This window comes from Bubalus kerabau, chromosome 11, assembly GCF_029407905.1.
Source record: "Bubalus kerabau isolate K-KA32 ecotype Philippines breed swamp buffalo chromosome 11, PCC_UOA_SB_1v2, whole genome shotgun sequence".
Taxonomy (NCBI): domain Eukaryota; kingdom Metazoa; phylum Chordata; class Mammalia; order Artiodactyla; family Bovidae; genus Bubalus; species Bubalus kerabau.
In genome coordinates this window covers 35,913,439-35,921,409 of record NC_073634.1, presented here as the reverse complement: position 1 = coordinate 35,921,409, position 7,971 = coordinate 35,913,439, and the positions used below count along the sequence as shown (strand labels likewise).

The 7,971-nt window shown below is 39.3% G+C and overlaps 1 pseudogene; it reads right to left on the bottom strand.

The window, feature by feature from the left end:
* Nucleotides 1-255: 255 nt before the first annotated feature.
* On the bottom strand, nucleotides 256-1,049 carry LOC129623062 (protein mago nashi homolog; annotated as a pseudogene).
* Nucleotides 1,050-7,971: the final 6,922 nt, after the last annotated feature.

Sequence of the window (7,971 nt, the reverse complement as noted above, 5' to 3'; positions counted from 1 at the left end):
GCCAATCCCATAACATCATCATGAGGGAGTATCTATCCTTGACAATGCATTTTAGTTGTTGAGTATGACATTCTGAAGATTTATTTCTTTTTCCTTTTGAAGTTAAGTTAAAACTGCTTTTTTTGGTTACACATTTATTAAAGACAATCATTTATAGTTTATAAAGAATATTGCCCTTATATACACAAAACTATCCCGATATTGGTCCTTGAAAGCAGCTACTCATATCCACTGGTGTCAACACCAGTATTCAATCTAGATTGGCTTCATCTTGAAGTGTATCCAATAAGACCATAGAGCAAACACTTCAGGTCCCAGGGAAGATGATAAAATACTCATAAGCTTTCTGGATCCTTGGATTGATTGACACTAATAAGGGAACCAGTTTTTGATTTTGGAAAAGAAATGTGTTCATCTCCAATGATGATTTCAAGCTTCTGCTGCTGTACTTGGTTGGGAGGAGGCCAAAAAGCATCATCTTCTTTGGGAATTTCAATGTCATCAGCTATTCCCTTCAGTTCCTCCATCACACTTTTATGTATATAAGCTTGTTTTCTGATCATGACATCATTTTATAATCACTGCTATTGGCATATCTTGATTTCCATCAGGTCAAAACTTAGACTCTAGGAATTCAAAGCTAAACTTGCCATTGTGACCCATGCAATAATGCAGACATAAGTCCCTATGTCTCTGAAAGTTGCTTTTAATTTCAAGGCAATCTACATTCATTTAGGCTAGCTAAATAGCACTTGGATAGCTACTTTGGTGGTGGTTAGAAGAGCCACTTGTATAGGAATTTTAATAGTTGTGCTGGAATAAGGAAAACATTAAAGCAGAGTTGGGAACTCTCAACACTGCTCAGCCAAGCAGTAAAGGAATATTTTGGTTTGCCTGCCTCGCCTCCTCTTTTCCTTTTTTCCTATGTTTCAACATTTAGTGGCTGCTTATGAGAAAAGAGCACTCCAATTTAAAGTGAAATTTTAGAATTCTTAATTGATGGTAAGTAGTTGAAACAAACAAAAAATATATAGTTAAAATCTAAAGTAAAACTCTAGGGAAACCACCAAAAATTAAATAAATAAAAAATGATGACTGGTCAGATATGGGCCCTGAAGTTTATATAAGAAATTTGGCCTTAAAACACTGTAGACTTCTGTCATTGTCATCTGTCATTATCGTCATCATTATTATTTCAATTTGTATAAAAGTTGTTGACAGTAGAATATGAACTACAGGATCTGGTAAGGTCTCCTGTCCCAAGGTGTGGCAGTACAGGTCACACTCCCAATATCTACCCACATCTTAATTCTGCTTACTAACAAGATGGAGGAGACATGCTAGCAATGATTGTCAGTGATGTTAGGATGAAATCTTTCATCTTAAGATTATATTTTAATATAATCTTAAGAGTATGCCTAAAAAGAAAGGCAAAAAAGCAAAATGGCTATCTGAGGAGGCCTTACAAATAGCTGTTAAAAGAAGGGAAGCAGAAAGCAAAGGGGAAAAGGAAAGATATATCCATTTGAATGCAGAGTTCCAAAGAATAGCAAGGAGAGATAAGAAAGCCTTCCTCAGTGATCAATGTAAAGAAATAGAGGAAGACAATAGAATGGGAAAGACTAGAGATCTCTTCAAGAAAATTAGAGATACCAAGGAACAAGATGGGCTCAATAAAGGACAGAAATGGTATGGACTTAACAGAAGCAGAAGATATTAAGAAGAGGTGGCAAGAATACACAGAAGAACTGTACAAAAAAGATCTTCACAACCCAGATAATCACGATGATGTGATCACTCACCTACAGCCAGTCATCCTGGAATGTGGAGTTAAGTGGGCCTTAGGAAGCATCACTATGAACAAAGCTAATGGAGGTTATGGAATTCCAGTTGAGCTATTTCATATCCTAAAAGATGATGCTGTGAAAGTGCTGCACTCAATATGCCAGCAAATCTGGAAAACGCAGCAGTGACCAAAGGACTGGAAAAGGTCCGTTTTCATTCCAATCCCAAAGAAAGGCAATGCCAAAGAATGCTCAAACTACCGCACAATTGCACTCATCTCACACGCTAGTAAAGTAATGCTCAAAATTCTCCAAGCCAGGCTTCAGTAATATGTGAACCGTGAACTTCCTGATGTTCAAGCTGGATTTAGAAAAGGCAGAGGAACCAGAGATCAAATTGCCAACATCCGCTGGATCATTGAAAAAGCAAGAGAGTTCCAGAAAAACATCTATTTCTGTTTTATTGACTATACCAAAGCCTTTGACTGTGTGGATCACAATAAACAGTGGAACATTCTGAAAGTGATGGGAATACCAGACAACCTGACTTGCCTCTTGAGAAACCTATATGCATGTCAGGAAACAATCGTTAGAACTGGACATGGAACAACAGATTGGTTCCAAATAGGAAAAGGAGTATGTCAAGGCTGTATCTTGTCACCCTGCTTATTTAACTTCTATGCAGAGTACATCATGAGAAACGCTGGGCTGGAGGAAGCACAGCTGGAATCAAAATTGCTGGGAGAAATATCAATAACCTCAGATATGCAGATGATACCACCCTTATGGCAGAAAGTGAAGAACTAAAGAGTCTCTTGATGAAAGTGAAAGAGGAGAGTGAAAAAGTTGGCTTAAAGCTCAACATTCAGAAAACAAAGATCATGGCGTCTGGTCCCATCACTTCATGGCAAATAGATGGGGAAACCATGGAAACAGTTGCTGCCTTTATTTTTCTGGGTTCCACAATCACTGCAGATGGTGATTGCAGCCATGAAATTAAAAGATGCTTACTCCTTGGAAGGAAAGTTATGACCAACCTAGACAGCATATTCAAAAGCAGAGACATTACTTTGCCAACAAATGTTTGTCTAGTCAAGGCTATGATTTTTCCAGTGGTGATTTATGGATATGAGAGTTGGACTATAAAGAAAGCTGAGTGCAGAAGAATTGATGCTTTTGAACTGTGGTGTTGGAGAAGACTCTTTAGAGTCCCTTGGACTGTGAGGAGATCCAACCAGTCCATCCTAAAGGAGATCAATCCTGGGTGTTCTTTGGAAGGACTGATGTTGAAGCTGAAACTCCAATACTTTGGCCACCTGATGTGAAGAGTTGACTCATTGGAAAAGACCCAGATGCTGAGAAAGATTGAGGGCAGGAGGAGAAGAGGACGACAGAGGATGAGATTGTTGGATGGCATCACCGACTCAATGGACATGGATTTGGGTGGGCTTTGGGAGTTGGTGATGGATAGGGAGGCCAGGTGTGCTGCACCTTATGGGGTCGCAAAGAGTTGGACACAACTGAGTGACTGAACTGAACTGAACTGAATATCATTCTGTCTCTAAAACTTTTAAAATTGAATCTACCATTCAGTTTGAGAGTGGCAGCAGATGGTGTGGTTAAGATGTCCCTGTTCCTTGCCTACTTCAACCAGTGATTTACTGGGTAACCTTGGCCACGTTACTTAGTCTTTCTTTTTTTTTTTTTTATTTAATTTAACTTTACAATATTATATTGGTTTTGCCATATATCAAAATGAATCTGCCACAGGTATACATGTGTTCCCCATCCTGAACCCTCCTCCCTCCTCCCTCCCCATACCATCCCTCTGGGTCGTCCCAGTGCACCAGCCCCAACCATCCAGTATCGTGCATCGAACCTGGACTGGCGACTCGTTTCATATATGATATTATACATATTTCAATGCCATTCTCCCAAATCATCCCACCCTCTCCCTCTCCCACAGAGTCCAAAAGACTGTTCTATACATCAGTGTCTCTTTTGCTGTCTCGTACACAGGTTTATTGTTACCATCTTTCTAAATTCCATATATATGCATTAGTATACTGTATTGGTGTTTTTCTTTCTGGCTTACTTCACTCTGTATAATAGGCTCCAGTTTCATCCACCTCATTAGAACTGATTCAACTGTATTCTTTTTAATGGCTGAGTAATACTCCATTGTGTATATGTACCACAGCTTTCTTATCCATTCATCTGCTGATGGACATGTAGGTTGCTTCCATGTCCTGGCTATTATAAACTGTGCTGCGATGAACATTGGGGTACACGTGTCTCTTTCAATTACTTAGTCTTTCTGACTTTAAGCTCCCTTATTTGTAAATGGAAAGATGGCTTCAGATGACCTTTAAGGCTGTTTCCAGATCTTGAATATCATAAATTTATAAACTAATTCTTGTAAATGGCCAGTTAGATTGATTTCTCCATTAACAATTATTTACTAAAGGTCCCAATATATATTCAGTCTAAATTTGTCATATTATTCCTCTTTCTGAATCCTTTAAAGATGACCATGTTTTCTGTTATATCTGATGCAATGATGCTTTGATAGATGTTTATTCTGAGCCCCTGTTTCCTCCTCCCAAATGATTTCTGAGGCTGGGCCGCTGCTGAGGGTTACTCACTATCTCCTGGGAAATCATCCAAAACAAGAATGCAACCAAGGAAGGACATGGGATACCAATAGGGATCAAGTTCTGACTCTTTCCTCTGTGGCAAAAAGAACAGGATTCTTTGACTTTTAGACTAGCATAAATCAGGGCCTCAGAAGCCAACTAGTTTAGTTCCATCTGTGATACAGAGTGGATTGTCGTGCTACATCTTTTTGAAATGGACTACTTCTGAGGCTGCTTGTAGCATCTTTGAACAACTATAGCAGTAGCTATCTCAGATAAAATATATAAATGCAGCCATTTTAGAAATCTAATGTGTATCAACGTAGGTGGTTGATAAAGTATGTGGAAGTAAATCTAAGAATGGATTGGGAGATTTTGAAAAACATTAGATTCAGAAACCTGTTTTTCATAAAACATCAATTCCTGGCATCACTGTCAGTATGCCTGTTTATCTTGTCTATCTGTGAGATTGAGCAATCAGGAAATTTCCTTTGTTGACTTTTCAGCGTTTGACACACTAGCAGTGTTCAACTGCAAAACTGAGACTGGATACTCACTCACAATAGGTGTTATCTGAAGCAGTATATTGCTCAGATAATTGAAAAGTTGTATCTCTGATTTGGGGGTCTCAGTACTCAATCAGTTAATTATTTTTATTATCCTACAGAAATGTATATTTGTCAGTGGCATCCGTACTCCAGTTTTAAACATTTGCCTGATTAGGTGCACTAGTGAAACAACAGGTGATTCTGGGTGAGGAGCTATCAGTTACTGCAGACTCCTCCAGCTTCCAAACTAAGTGTGTCCAAACCAAGGAGGCTTGAAAACTATTTGAGGGATTTGGGGATTATTTATAATTTACCGTGGTGCCTTTGTTGTATTGATTATAACTTTCTGGGCTTACGGGGATTAATTAATAGGACTAAATATGAAAGGCTGTACACTAATGTCATTAACAGGAGCCATAATTACAGAACATAATTGCCAATAATTCTTCAATGGTTGTTCAGTAATCAGATTCCTTTGAGGTTAAATGAAAATCAAATAGACATTTTATTCATAGAGATAGTAGCAATAAAATAATGCATAATCACACTTGTTTTTAACGTCACTGCTCCTGCACCATGTGCCAAAGGAGGCCTATTGTATGTCCAGGAATAGTTGGGTAGGCCAGGATGGGGTGATGATTGAAATTATAGCCTTTGGAGTTAGAGATACATGGATGCTAGTCTTGATTGTGTAACTTACTGCTTGTGTGACCTCTGACAACCAACCCCTGCCAAATCTCTGTTTCTCATCTTTTAGTAAGGGCAGTGCCTCGCTGATGATGTTGTTTTTGAAATTAAGTGGAATAATACTTGTGAAATCTTTAATATCATGAATGGTGCATAATAGGTACAGTTAAAAATAAAAGGCTGTTTGTGGGCATTGCAGAGGCAGTGGTGCCCAGCAGCAGCCCAGACACAGCTGATAATATGTAGGAAACAGACTCTTTGGGCTCACACCCTTAGCTGTGAGCCATGGGTGCTTCAGTTTTGTCTTCTGTAAAACAGTGCTAGTAATTTGTCTGCCTGATAGAGTTGTTCATAGGATTAAGTGAAGTAATGTGTATAAAAGAATTAGAAGGTTAGTACATAAAAGGATTGGTGTTATTGTTATTGTTGTTTAGTTGCTAAATTGTTTCTGACTTTTTGGTGACCCATGGGCTGTAGCCCACCAAGCTCCTTTGTCCATGGTGTTTCCCAGGCAAGAATACTGAAGTGGAACTTCCCGACCCAGAGATCAAACCCTTGTCTTCCGCCTTGGCAGGCAGATTCTTTACCACTGAGCCTCGAGGGAAGCCCCACTGGTATTATTACTGTTATTTTATTATTATTATTATTATTACCTGTGTGGAAAAGCTCATTCATGGATAATGAAGTATAGAAAATTACCAAAGAAAACTGAATCTTGACATGCCTTAAGAAGAGTTATTGTAGTCTGTTAGAAAGAAAAGACTAGTTGTATTAGCTGTGGCTTCATTGGCTTTGAAATCGGAATCATACCTGGAATATCGCCATATAGATTGGCTTGGGGTGAGATGAAATGGACTTGAAAGAGGACCAGGGAAGGAGGTGGAACCCTCAAAAATCCAGCAGATATAGTTGATTATCTGTGATGTGCCCCGAAACAAGAGAAAATAAAAAGGGAGGCATCTATTTCCTCCGTACATTCACAAAGAGATCTATAGGAATTGGGGGAACATTTTCCCCAAATGTGAATGTTCTTGGCTCTCTTCCTGTTCTCCCATTTGCCTGGTTCTCCCCACTCCTGTCCCAACAATCAAGAATATACCAAGTAAACTCTAAATGGCAGGGAAGAAATTCTTCCGAAGACAAAGCTAGAGGCCAAGGGCCTGTATACAAAGCCACTTCTGAGCTGTGGTAATCTTTTTCTGATCCCTGTGAAACCTAAATGATCTATTGCATACCTTCTTGTGCTAGTCTCTGTCTCAATCAACTCTGAACACAGAGCATATGAGAGTAGTCTGTGAGTGGGGTTCATTTGTATACTTTAACACACTTCCTGGAATTCACTCTTTTTGCTTTAAACAGAAATGTGAGCAGACTCCAGCTACCCTGAATGGGTTAAGGAAGCTAACTGGAGTGTTCAGCTGTTCCCAATACCTGCTTTTTTTTTTTTTTTTTAATTCTGCTTTCAACCTGCTGCCTTCATCTATCTTCCCCAACAGAGTATTGATCAGCTCTTGAAATGGTCTTTCTCACTTCTAGACACTCTCTTCAGATACTGTAGGAGTGAAGGAGAATATGGTCCTGCCCTTGAAATGCAGTTATTTTAGAACTGAGCTTTAAGAGCCTCTGATAAGGGAGATGATGCATAGGAATGCTCTAGTGGCCATGGAGGCCTCAGTCAACAACAAAAAGGAAAGCCAACCCCCAGTCTCTGAGTGGACTGTTTCAAAAGTGCCTTTGTGAACTAGTTGCTTGAAACTCAGACATCACTGCTTCATTGATACAGTGAGTTCCCAGAAGTCTCCTTAACCCTTAACATCCCTGAGGCAGGTAGTGTTATACAACCACCATTGTTAAAACTCTGTCAACTAACAAAGTCAAATTATAACTTTGGATGCCAAGATAACATGATGTAGTCAGAAGTTGCATGGGACTTCTTTAGGGTCCAGTCGCTGTTGCTTTCTCTTGTGATCTGAGCAGGAGGAAGCTGAACTAGAGGGTTCCAATGATAGTGAGAGGAGAGGATCCTATAATCTTGCCTGTGTGCTTCTTAGTTGTCACCGTATCTCTCACCACCATCTGTTAACCCTTCGGTGAGTAAAGAATGACAGGCTATGCCAAGACAGAAAGAATAAGGCCATGTTCAAGTTAGATTTGAATTCCTTAATGTAAAGAAAAAGTAAAGAAAAGGAAATGAAAGAAAAAGGAAGGCATTCAATAGAAATGGGTTCTATAGAGGGAAAAGTTAAGTCAGTTCCTTTCAGCTCCCAGAGGGGCATCCATAAAGGTAAAAATATCTATCATTGACTGAGGGCTAAC